The sequence below is a fragment of the Parasteatoda tepidariorum genome, chromosome 8 (assembly GCF_043381705.1).
Source record: "Parasteatoda tepidariorum isolate YZ-2023 chromosome 8, CAS_Ptep_4.0, whole genome shotgun sequence".
NCBI lineage: Eukaryota > Metazoa > Arthropoda > Arachnida > Araneae > Theridiidae > Parasteatoda > Parasteatoda tepidariorum.
Window position 1 is genome coordinate 7,470,783 of NC_092211.1, and position 14,102 is coordinate 7,484,884.

Below are 14,102 nucleotides of genomic sequence, written 5' to 3' on the forward strand. Positions count from 1 at the left end.
GCCCCCCCCCCCCTCCCTGCGATAAAAAAAAACACAACGCCTTCTTGTTAAAATTTATTTTCCTGCAACTAGAGATGCTTTTATTTCCGCACTTAATTCTATATCGAGAGTTTTGTGTAATAACAAAATGGAAGTTGTTTTGGGATTTAAATAGGACAGAATTGCAATTAGTTTGATCCATTTTGCACTAGAGTTTTACGTAGAGTAATGTCCGTATGTTATAAGGCAAAATTAGGACATTTTCCTGGTGTTAAGTGAACGTTTTCAGCAGTGGCCACTTTTCAAAACGTGTGACTACTTTTGAAAATATTGATAATTTCAAACAATTTAAAAAAGTCAATATTATTAGTGCCAGGCATTTTTGAAACATTTCTCAAAATGTAGTCACCTTAAAAGAATTTTTCAAAAACACCCACCTTGTCAGATTTTTAAAAAAAAATTCTTCTGAAATGCCTAAAAACAAATGACATTAAATTGCTTTTTCAAAACTACTTACCGTACCTTTTTCAAAATTAGTGCTTTGAAATTTTAATTAAAAACTCTTCTTATTTGAATAAAGTGAAGTTTTTATTACCTATGTTTTTGTTAAAGGTAATTAAACCGTCGAATGTTATTTTATTATTATAACTTATGATATTTCATCATAAGTTAGTTAAGAATAAAAAAAAAATATCAAGAAAGCAAAAATCATAACTTTAACGTAAATTCCATGATAACTAGGACAGAGGTCTTTTAATTAAATTTATGAGTAAAATTATGACCACTAAATTTATGAGTAAGACGATTTATCACTCTCAAAAACCGCCACATGTTCGAAATAATGAACAGTGTTTTCTGATTTTCTCACTTCGAATTAGCCAGTGTCCAATTATTTAATCATTTTACGACTCAGTATTCAATGTGCTTTCTTTTCGTGTAATTTTTTTTAACGATTATAGTTCTTTTTTGTTTAATCATCGTATTATTATCATTATCGTTATTATTAATTATCATTATTATTGCCGACAGTCTAGGAAACATCCCTGAGGATGATCCGAATACATGCCATCGTAACTTATATCCTCTGCAGAGGGGATGGCTCAATAGTTTTGGTAGCTCGACGATCTGAGAGCGAAGTCGAGCACTTTGTGGTAGAACAGTTTTAACGAGGACCGATACCGCGTACTCCCAGTCCCTATGCAGGCTGATCAAAATGGTCACTCACCCGTTTACTGACCGCAGCCCTTCTGCAGAGTGAGTTTAAAGTAGCGGGCGTCACAGTTTAACAAAGTACTTTTTTAAATGAAAAATAAAGTATCATAGAGATGAGTTGAATTGTTGGCTTTTGTTTTTTATTCGGCAAACCTTAGGTATTGTTCATAGATTGTTCAATTGTCTGTAGGTATTGTTTCAGCAGACAACTTTTGGTATTGCCTACAACTGCAGTCTTATGCACAGACCCTGGACAAATTATTAGACGCACTGTAGGATTCTATGTAAAATCTTAATTATCAGGTGATACTATACAGCTGTATTCCTTTTACGCGGTTTGCCATTTGTTTACGTTCGTGTATCAATTGGTTAAATTAGGCGATATATAATATAAATTTGATGATTGGATATGGACGATTGGATATATTAGACGATATATTATACAAATAAAGAATATTTATTATATCAGGTATTGTATTACAGTTGACTCGCGTTATAACAACCCCATCGGGACTGCCCCAATCTGGTCGTTATATCAAATGGTCGCTATATCAAAATGAGCAAATTTCCTTAGAAAATCGGTCACATACTGGTTTTAAACGTCATAATGCATGCATATACTATTTGTGGTATACATGTTATAAACCAAAAAAGGATAGGATGCATACATTAATAAAACATAATGACATTTTAACGATTGAATTACAACTGTTAAGAATTTTATTTTAAAGTACAGATTAAAAAACATAGTATGACAAAAAAAATCTAGTTTCTAATGAATTAATTTTTTGATGTACATAATTTGCGGTATATATAACGAATTTTCTTTTATGTACATAATCTGCAGTATTATAAAGAAGAGTAAACCGAGGAACATAAACGAGGCTTCATTAGACGAAGACATTAATTTTTTGATGTGCATTAATTTGTTGAAGTTACATGTTAAGAGGACTTAACATATGTGTGCTTGTTCAAGGTCAACCATTCAACCCCACTTTCCAATAGGAAGTTAGAAAAGAGCGGTGTTCAAATTCAGAGAGGGTCGTTATATTAGGAGTTGACCTTTTTTACGGTCGTTATAGCAAGAGTAAAATAACGTTATCTTTTATGGATGTGAATTGGGACTCCTTCACAGGGTCGTTATATCATGTTGGTCGTTCTATCACAGGGTCGTTATAACACGAGTCGACTGTATTATATTGTAATAATTAGATCCAATTATTACACGCACTGTGTATAGGCAATACTTTTATATTTAAACACACATGTAATGGGTTTTTATTCAGGAGATTTTTTATATACTTCCTATTTGTATTTATTTTTAAGGTATTGCATTACAATGTTAACCCATTGATACACAAAAGCAAAAAAGTGCAAACAGTCGCGTCAAAACAATACAGCTGTATAGAGTATCACGTGATAATTAAGATTTTACATGGAATCTTACAGTGAGTATAATAATATGGCTAAAGACTGTATTGTATTCTCTAACAGATCTTAGGCATTGCCCGTTGCAGAAGACTTGGATAATGTCTTAGTAGACAAGCTTTAGGTATAAATGTTTCAAATGTTCCTTTTTCTGAGAATAAAAAACCATGTTCAAGACAGACTTTTTGGGTTCAGGAGCTCAAAATCTCTTTTTTATTTAAATAAAGGATTTGTCCCTATCTCTATCGCCTTTTTTTCCGCCCTTGGACAACGGACACAGGAATTTTGCTGATTGAACTCCTCCCAGTTTTTTTTCCATCCAAAATGGAGGGGCTGCTGTCTCTTTTCTTGACAGCTATTGATCTAGTTGTCTTGAAATGGTGAACTAAAACGGTGAACTCAAAGTCTCTTGAAACGGACAGTACATCTCCTGCTGCTGTACCCAACAACTCAACGTCACCGTGCAGTTGTTGGATAAGCGGCAACAGATTATTTATTGCCAAACTTTTCAATGACGTGAAAATACAAATTACGAGATAACAAATATTAGTTGTTGTGCATTCAATGTCTGTGGTGGCATCTATTGGAAGGAAATCGGAATTTAATGCATTTTCGTTAAATAACTATTAAACTTCCATTTGCGCGGTTTTTAAAATCACCCTGTAAAACTGTAAGGCTTTTTGTGATGGATGTCTGAAGTTGACTTTTGGAATCTGTTCGAGATCAGATGAATTTTGCAAAACCATCGAAAGCTGGTCAGCTTCATTACGATGAAGGCGCTATTATTCTCTGAATTTTTAGCTGCATTGAATCTAAGCTATTTTGATGGATTTTTTTGGTTGAAAGAAAATGTTTGGTTAACTAGCATGACAACTCGGATATTCCGAGAATTAACTAATTCAATCGATTTTTCACATTACTGTAATAAAAAAGTTTTTTTTTGCGAAACTGTCTTAGACGAACTGATTATAGGTAAATTTTTTCTTGATTGTCCCGTAGTGGACTGATCGTAAAGACACGGTTCCCAGTAGAACACTGAAGTCAAGCATCACTGGCTGCGGTCAGTAAGGCGGTGGATGACCAGTTTGGTCAGCCTACGTAGGGACTGTGGGGAGCGGTCCTTGTCAAACTGTTCTACTGTAAAGTGCTCGACTTCGCGTGCAGGTCGTCGGGCTACCTAAATAGGGGAGCCTCTGCAGAGGATCAACATGCCTTCGGATCATCCTCAGGGGAGTTTCTCAGACAGTCGCCAGTAGCCCACTGTGCAGCTCTAGTGCGACGTCAATAAAGTACCTACCTACCTTTTCTTAATTGTTTTTATTCTGTTGTTTAGAAATGTTCTGTTCAGAACAAGTATGAAAAATTCAAATATTCAGGTAGTAATTTTTGTCCGAAGCATTTCATAACTCAGTTTATGAATAGCACCGAGTGAAAATGTTCAAGTATGTACTTTGAGCCTAGAAAATTGTAACTTAAGAGATTGAAAGTCCGACCATAAGTTGTTTCTGCTGATGCTTAATGGTTTACTTCTAAGACATGACAGTTTCAAAACGATGGTACTTTTCCCGACACAGCAGAAATTTGCAATTAAAAAATTGATAGTAACAGAATCCTTTGCATCTCACAGAGCAAATTCTATGATGTCCTAGAATTGTGACGAGGAGCAATGCTTCCTTTTATGCAGGGCCGGATTACACATTAGGGCAGACTGGGCCATGACCAGAGGCCCCCAATGAATAGGGGCCCCCTTAAAATGGATTTTTTGAAAATAAATTTAAAAATATTAAGGAAAAAAAATGATTTTTTTTTAGTTCTAATTTAATAAAATAAAGTACAACTTAACTTATTATTATTTTTTTTTAATTTTAAATATGCTTTCTTAAATAAAAAGATATATAAATACTTTCAAATTAAAAAATATACGAAAAAAAAATTTAATTTAAGGGTCCCAAAAATTGGAATGGCCTAGGGCCACGCGTGGCATTCGCAGAATGACCTAGGCATTCGCAGAATGTTCATTCTACAGCCCCTGGCCAAATAATTCGACGCACTATTAGATTCTATGTAAATTCTTAATTACCAGGTGATTATTATACAGCTTTATTGTTTTTATAGGATTGAAACCGGTTTGCACTTGTTTACGTTCGTGTATCAATGGGTTAAATGAGACGATATATAATATAAATTCGACGATTATATAAATTAGACGATATATGATATAAATATAGAATATTTATAATACCAGGTATAAGATTAGTATATTATAATAATTAGACCAAATCATTACACACACTTTAGTGTTTTAATAATAACATGCTTTGCACCAGTTTATAGGCAATACTTTTATATTTACACATACATGTAATGGGGTTTTTTTTCAAGCGATTTTTGATATACTTCCTATTTGTATTTATTTTTAACATATTGCATTACAATGTTAACCCATTGATACACGAACATAAACAAGAGTAAACCGGTTTCAGCCGAGCAAAAACAATAATGCTGCATAGTATCACCTGATAATTAAGATTTTATATAGAATCTTATAGAGTGCGTTTAATAATTTGGACTGTAGAGCGAAATTTGGACAGTAGACAATAGCAATACGTCCTTCAGATTTTGTGTTTGAAGTATAGATTATCATAACACTCATAAAGATGCAGCATTTTGTATAGAGCACCATCTCTAGGCAATTTTCCTGTATTAATTTTTATATTAAATAAATACCGATGTCACGTATTTGTTTCTCAAATGGAGCAAAAGTAAATAACCAGATTTTAAATATTTATATTTTTGAAACTTTTATTCATGTTATAATATGATGTACACGAAATTGTTTCAACTAAAAAGGATGGATGCGTTAGATGACAAACATCTAATCTGGATCAAGTTCATTGTAAAAGTTCCGTAGCTCAATATAGAGGAAAACACGAGCTCAGATTTCGAAAGTTTTACAGACAGCATAGATTTTCTAAGAGATAGTTCTAATGGAGTATTATCTTTAAAACTTTGAAAAGGGATTTAAAAAAAGAAAGAATTATCTGACATTTTGTGGAGAGGTGGGGAGAAAAAAACATTTTTGTATGAAATATATCTTAAAATAATTCGTTAAAAGGGAACAAAAGAATTGAAAATCAAATGTGCTACGTATAGACAGTATTTATATGGGATATAAATTTTGGGTAAATGGTTGATTCCCCCCCCCCCAAAAAAAATGTGGAATCCTTCCAATAAGGTGAACCGGACCCGCGATGGCTCAGGTGATAGAGCGTTCGCCTTCCAATGAGGTGAACCGGGTTCGGTTCCCACCGATGACTAGTCGATACGAATCCGCATCAGGCTTGCACCGACCACAGTGCTGATGTGAAATATCCTCAGGTGTAGACAGATCATAGGTTAGAATCCCCTTGCCCTCTGGTTAACTGTGGCTAAGCGTTTTCGTGGTTTTCCTCTTCATGTAACGCAAATGAGGGTTAGTTCCCTCAAAAAGTCCCCCATGAAAGCAGATTTCACCCAATACTTGATTCTGGATCTTCCCTATCTTCTGGATTGTTTTCAAAATGACAAGACTACGGAGTTGAACATTAGTAGTCGTACACCAAAATTGAGTCTGCTTTTCAGCGACGGGTATAAAATAAAATAAAAAATTACGCGCTCCTATTAGGAAACAAATGATATTTTGAGAGTTCCAAAAGTGTTATTATCCTACAAAATATTTCAAAGGAATTTTTTTTTTCTAAAATAGAAAGATAAATCCGACAAATTGCAGAGAGTTGAGAAAAAAACAACAACATTTTTCTGCTAAAGATATCATAAAATAATTAGATGAAAGAGAGAAAAAAACATCGTGTTTAAACATTATGGAGGGTGAGTATTATCTAAGGCATGTAATCGTTAAGGGATTGTAGAAAGGGGGCGTGCGGTTGTTCTTGTCACTAACACTTTCTGTGTTGTACTATCATCCTCCAACGAAAGGAGGTCTTCGTCTAAACAGAATAATCCCCTCAATCTCTCGGCTGAGATTGGCGACAGTTGTCCAAGATAGATGAGCCGCATGATGGATGACGTCATTCTTTTGATGCATTTCTTGTGCCATCATTCCCTGCATTGGGAGTAGAGAGCTAGAAGTTAGGGAAACTGCTGCCTGCATGAGATATGAACTGCTCAGAATAAACTGAGTTTTTTCTTTTCTTTCTTTTTGTTTGGAGAAAAAAAACATTTAAAAAAACACGAAGGTGCAAAAAGAGAGCTACCACAATTAATTGTGACGAAAAATGTAATAACGAAAGATTCCAACCAGTGCAGTTTTGAAAAAAATGTCACGTGATTGGTGATGCCATTTATCATATAAAAAAAAAAGACATAAGTATTCGTTTTTTAATATAATATTTTTTTTTTAAATAAGGACATTTGACTTTTTGAGTGAGGTAAAAATACGAAGATTAATATATACAAATATGAGATTTGAGAATATATATATATATATATTCTCAGAGTCAAAAGAGTATCAATTCACACAACTTTTGAAGCTTTTTAATACCATTGGATAGGTATTATCTCACGGTTTTTACAGTGTAGCGTAATTTATAATTAATACCAAAAGAAAAACCAAGATGTTGATTGACAGAAAAGATCCCTAACCCGTTAACTTTTTCTCAGTGTCAAAAGAGTATCTATTCACTAAACTTTAGTAATTTTTAAATAACACATCTCTATAGGAATTGTTTTACGGTTTTTACAGTGTAGCGTAATTTATAATTAATTTCAAAAGAAAAATTAAGACAATGATTGACACAAAAGATACCAAAGCAGTTAACTTTTTCTCTGTAACATAACAACTTTTGTAAACATAAAAGATTATTTAAAGTCCGTTTATTTTAAGAGCGGTAAACTGCAGGGGGAGTGATTAAAATGATGGCATTAGGAGGAGTTTCAACAGATGACTATCGGCTTTCCGGATGGATCAAACTATAAATCCCCCCTTTCCGATACTCGCTTTTTTATTTCTATCTCGAAACCAGATAAGCTCCGCCAATTGCACCTGATAATTTCCTTCGATGTTGGATTCGAGATATAACAGTTACCGTAAAAGATCATGTACTGACTACTATATTTCAAAGAAAAAAACGCAGTCCGAATAACCTTTACAAAATAATGGGTATCTCATCAGATTCGGCAAAATAAATCTTCAAAGAAATAACAAAAGAGTTGATAAACTCAGATCCGTGATTCAAATACAGCCCCTGCTCAAATGATTCGATGCACTCTAAGATTCTAAGTAAAATCTTAATTATCAGGTGATAACTATACAGTTGTATTGTTTTTGCACGGCTGAAACCGGTTTGTACCTGTTTATGTTCGGGTATTAATTGGTTAACATTGTAATGCAATACGTTGAAAATAAATGCAAATGGGAAGTATATAAAAAATCTATTCTATAAAAACTCATTACATGTATGTTTAAATATAAGAGTATTGCATATAAACTCGTGCAAAGCATATCATTATTAATAAACAACAGTGCGTCTAATAATTTGGTCTAATTATTATAATATACTAATGTAATGTCTGATATAATATATATTATATATTTATATAATATATAGTTTAATTTATCAAATGGTCGAATTTATATTATATGTCGTCCAATGTCACCAATTGATACGCGAACGTAATCAAGTACAAACCGGTTTCGGTCACATAAAAACAATAAAGCTGTATAGTATCACCTGATAATTAGGATTTTACATACAAACTTATAGTGCGTTTAATAATTTGGCCAGGGACTGTAAATGATTCTGATTAGTTATTCCAATATTCGAAATAACTTACGGCCAGTTTAAAGGAAGCAGAAGATTCTAACTGAAGCCACTCCAATAATTTTCATTTATTGATAGATATAACAGTTATTGTAAAAGATTGTGATCAGACAGCTAAATTTGAAGGAAAAAGAGCGGTTCCAAGTAACTGATACAAAATAACACATACTTCATCAGTTTTGGCAGAAATAACAAAAGAGTAGGCGAAGTGATCGACTTAGATCCGTAAGTGATTCAAAGAAATAATTTTGATTAGTTGTTCCAATATTCAAAATAATTTACTAGAACCAGTTTAACGCAAGCAATAAATAATAACCAGCGGTTTAAATCCATTGATACCTTGATTCAAATAAAAACTTTCAATTTATTTTTAAGCGAATCGCTGATTTGAATTATTGCTGGCTTAAAAAGGCCTGCCAACAGCAGTGTTTCTCTCCATTAATTCTCATTCATTGATAGAGATGAGATATAACAGTTATTGTAAAAGAGTGGTTCCAAGTAACTGTTACAAAATAACACATACTCCATCAGCTTTGGCAAAATCAATATTTAAAGAAATAAAAAAAGAGTAGGCGAAGTGATCGACTTAGGTCAGTAAGTGATTCAAATAAATGATTCTGATTAGTTATTCCAATATTCGGAATAATTTACTAGAACCAGTTTAATGCAAGCAATAAATAATAACCAGTGATTTGAATCATTTGATTTAAATACCTAAAATTGTAGTATCGAGGTGTTTATAATGTTTTCTTATGGTACTCTACAACTATGTTCTTACTAGTGAAGTTTGGATGAACTAAGTTCTTATTCAAGATGACTAGTAAGTAGGCTCTTAAAAGTTTTAGGCTAAGGTACCAAAATTAATGCCAACATTTACAATAAAAGGTCCCCTTGTGGTACAACATTACTTAATTCTAAATCAGATTATAACGAGCACTTAAGTTCTTTAAATTTTTTGAAACAAAAGACTAAAAACTTTATTATCAAGGGAGGCTGTATGGTCTTAAAGGAGGCAAAAAAAGACCCACGGTACTCTATAACCAGCTGAAAAACTACAATATTTCTGCAGTTTACTGCAACTGAAACTACTTTGTCACAAATGTAGTTAACTGCAACTACTTTTTTTTAAATGTAGTGACTAGAGATGCGGTGATTCATGGGATAGAGAGTTCACCTTCCAATGAGGTGAACCGGGTTCGAATCCCGGCAATGGCTGCTCGATACGAATTCCACATCCGGCATGCACCGACCACAGTGCTGACGTGAAATATCCTAAGTGGTAGACGGATCATGTGTCAAAGTTTGCTTGCCGATAGGATAACCGTTGGAGGTTCTCGCGGTCTTCCTCTCCATGTAACGCAAATGCGAGTTAGTTTCATCAAAAAGTCATCCAGGAGGAAAAATTCCTCCCTATGCTTGATTCAGTAGTTCCCTTGTCTTCTGGATTAGGCTCAAAATTACAAATCTACGTAGTTGAACATTAGTAGTCGTTAGCCCGAAAATTGGGTCGACTGTGATACTCTATACAGCTGTATTGATTTTACTCGGATGCATTTGTTTACGCTCCTGTATCAATGGGTTCACATTGTAATGCAATACGTTAAAAATAAAGACAAATGGGAAGTATATAAAATATCTCCCGAATAAAAAACCCATTACATCATGTATGTGTAAATATAAAAGCCTTTAAACTCGTGCAAAACGTGTGATTATTAAAAGATTTCAGTGCGTTTAATAATTTAGTATAATTATTATAATATACTAATATAATGCTTGATGTAATTCTATATTTGTATAAGCTATCGTGTTATGTATCCTATTGTCGAATTTATATTATATATCGTCTCATTTAACCCATTGATACACGAACGTAAACAAGTGCAAACAGTCACAATAAAAGTTGTATAGTATGTAATTCTATATTTGTATAAGCTATCGTGTAATGTATCCTATTGTCGAATTTATATTATATATCGTCTCATTTAACCCATTGATACACGAACGTAAACAAGTGCAAAAAGTCACAATAAAAGTTGTATAGAGTATCAACTGATAATTACGATTTTAAATAGAATCTTAGAGTGCGTCTTAATAATTTTGTCATGGACTGTAAGTGTTCTAATTGAGGCTAACAGATTTTAGTTCATATTACAACGAGTAACTAAGTTCTTTAAAAATTTAAATCGAAAGTTTAAAAATTTTAATAGTTAAGGGATTTTATGGTGCCAGAAAAAGACAATAAGACCTTTGATACTTCATAACTAAGCTACATTTTTGATTCATTGAGTTCTAGTTCAGGCTAAGTTTTTAATGTTTCAGAATAAGATACTAAAAATTGCAGTAGAAAAATAAGATTCCTTTTGGGCATTCCATAATTTAGTTCTAGTCGAGACTAACAGTGTTCTTACTAATTAAGTACTAACTAGATAAGTTATAGTTTAGACTAACGTAAAACTAGGTTTTTTAAAGCTTTAGACCAAGAGGCATGAAAAAAAAGCTTCAGAACTAAGTAATAATTCAGACTAAGTATATTCTTTAAAGTTTTAAGTTTAAGCTGAACTTTTAAGTTTGAACTATAACAAGTAACTAAGTTCTTTAAAGTTTTAATTCAAAAGACTAAAAATTGCAGTAGTTCGTGGCCTTATAGTAATTGTGGGAGGCAAGAATATCCTCTTATAGTACTCCATAACTAATTCTGGCTAACCATGTTCTTTCATGCTCTAGACCAGGGGTGTCAAATTCAAAAGCTAACTTGGGCCAAATAAACAATGCTTAACTGCCGCAAAAAAAAATCAATGTTAATATAATAATTGCTCGTTAATATAATAATTGCTTGAACTGATAAGTACTTCCAAAAATGGAAATAATTTCATATGCAAATTTTCGAGTATTTTCAAACCTTGCCGGTAAATATTTGTAAAATTCAGGCATAACCACTCATCAAATTCAGGCATCAGATTTGAGTCGCACTGAATCTCAATCATTTCTATTTGCATACTACTAGTCTATATTTATTGAGAAAATCGACGAAAACAAACAAAATTTGTTTTCCGAGGAATTAAAATCTTTAAACCTTGTTTCAAATTCCGTTCTGGGATTTGAAATTTTTTCTGCGTATTTTTGATACGATGCAGTATCCCTGGAATGGCAGGTGCCGCAAGCCAATTAGAATTTTACATTTTCGAGCGTACAATTTAAAATGATCCGTATAGTTTATAAATAAAGTATATTATAATTTCATATGCTAGTTTCCTTTCTAATTCACATTTCTAATTTATTTTTGCTTTGCGTCGGATATATTGACTGGGCCACAAAAATGCTCATCTCGGGCCGCGAGTTTGACACCCCTGCTCTAGACCAAGATACTGAAAATTGCGATACCAATAGGACCTTAGGCGTACTATAGTACATACCTGCCAACTTTTAATCCCTTCCCTTATCATTTTTCCCAGTGGTATTAAAATGGAATTAAAACTTCAATTTTAAGCAAACAAATACGTNTCAGATTTGAGTCGCACTGAATCTCAATCACTTCTATTTGCATACTACTAGTCTATATTTATTGAGAAAATCGCCGAAAACAAACAAAATTTGTTTTCCGAGGAATTAAAATCTTTGAACCTTGTTTCAAATTCCGTTTTGAGATTTGAAATTTTTTCTGCGTATTTTTGATACGATGCAGTATCCCTGGAATGGCAGGTGCCGCAAGCCAATTAAAATTTCACATTTTCGAGCGTACAATTTAAAATGATCCGTATAGTTTATAAATGAAGTATATTATAATTTCATATGCTAGTTTCCTTTCTAATTCACATTTCTAATTTATTTTTACTTTGCATACTGACTGGGCCACAAAAATGCTCATCTCGGGCGGCATGCGGCCCGCGGGCCGCGAGTTTGACACCCCTGCTCTAGACCAAGATACTGAAAATTGCGATACCAAAAGGACCTTAGGCGTACTATAGTATGTGAACAAAATTATAGTGAGAAGAAATTTATCTCAATTTATATTCGCTACCAACGAGCTTTCCAATGAGGTGAACTGGATTCGAATCACAAGCAATGACTCGTCGATACGAATCCCGCATCCGACCACAATGCTGACGTGAAATATCCTCAGTGGTAGATTCACTATCAGACTGATTATGAGTTAGAATCCTCTTGCTGTCAAGCTAACCATAGGAGGTTCTCGTGCTCTTCCTCTCCAAGTAACGCAAATGCTGGTTAGTTCCATTAAAAGTAAATTTCTCCCAATACTTGGTGCAAGAGTTCCCTTGTCTTCTGGATTTTGTTCAAAATTACAAGGATACGGAGTTGAACATTAGTATCATGAACCCAAAAATTAGGTCGGTTGTTCAACGACGGTTATAAAATATAAAATTAAACCCACCAAAGTGTGGGAGTTTTTTTCATGTGGTTGGCAGCATGAACTATAAAATGTATGGGGGCATTCTGGATAATGTTGCTCTTCCAACTGTATGGCAATATTTCGGGAAAAACTCCTTTTTTATACCAAAAGGTTTGGGTTTTTAACAATTGTCAAAAACTATATCAAAAAGAGCTTTTTGACAAGATGTTTAAAACCATAGTTGAAGCCGGATAAAAACGTCAATAGTCAAAAACTTGCCAGCCCTGAATTAAATGGAAAAAACAATTTTTATTTGTGAATAAAGGTTATCATCAATACGAGATATAGTTTTTATTTGGGAAAAAAAACTTAAAATTAATACCGAAAGAGAATTACATGCATGTGAAAATTTTCATTTGTGAATAAAACATATAATTAAAACGATTATTATGTATCATCTGACTTTAACTAATTGATATTTTTCTGGATTGACAATAAACTTTCCATTACGAATTGCAGTTTAACTTACATTTTTATTTGTGAATAAAACATATAATTAAAACGATTATTATGTATAAATTGACTTTAATTAATTGACATTTTTCTGAGATTGACAGTAAACTTTCTATTACAAATTGCACTTTACAATATTTTTATTTGTGAATAAAACATATAATTAAAGCAATGATTACGTATCATCTGACTTTAACTGATTGATATATTTCTGGAATTGACCATAAACCTTTTATTGCAAATTGCAATTTAACCTTACAATTAATAAAATATTAATTCTTAATTCTACTTATAAACCATTTTCTTACGGAGCTGAAAATTCTACTCCAGATTATGTTTCTAACTGATGATTAAAAGTGAACTATTTTTCGAACGTTTGATTTTTTTAAAAATAGTTATTCAGTTTTAACTAATTGATTTACGAATATAAAACTGATTTCAAAATCTTAATTGATGAGAAAAAATGCAATTTGATAAAAAAATTTCAAAATCAATCAGGATCTAAAATTAAATGTACTAAAAAGCCTATACTAAAATGCTTTATTTAATCAACACAAAGTTTTCTTTCTACAAAAAAGTTTTAAATATTTGCTAAAAGTAATCAATACGAAGCACTCTGTATTTTTTAAACTTAAATTTGCAAGTAAAACTTAAAATCATCAAGTTTGGGCATATTTTACTTCAAATATGAAATTGTGAAAAAATATTTCTCTTTTCTGAACTGAAAAATGTACTGAACGTTTGTTTTTATGAATTATCGACAAACGAGTATTTTTTAAGGTATAGTTTTGAGATACATTTTA

At 32.6% G+C, this 14,102-nt stretch overlaps 1 protein-coding gene across 2 annotated transcripts in view; it reads right to left on the minus strand.

Annotated features, from left to right (window-relative positions):
• Positions 1-14,102, minus strand: part of LOC107454882 (5-methylcytosine rRNA methyltransferase l(2)10685) — a 199,268-nt gene that overhangs the window by 39,157 nt on the left and 146,009 nt on the right. The window lies entirely within an intron of this gene.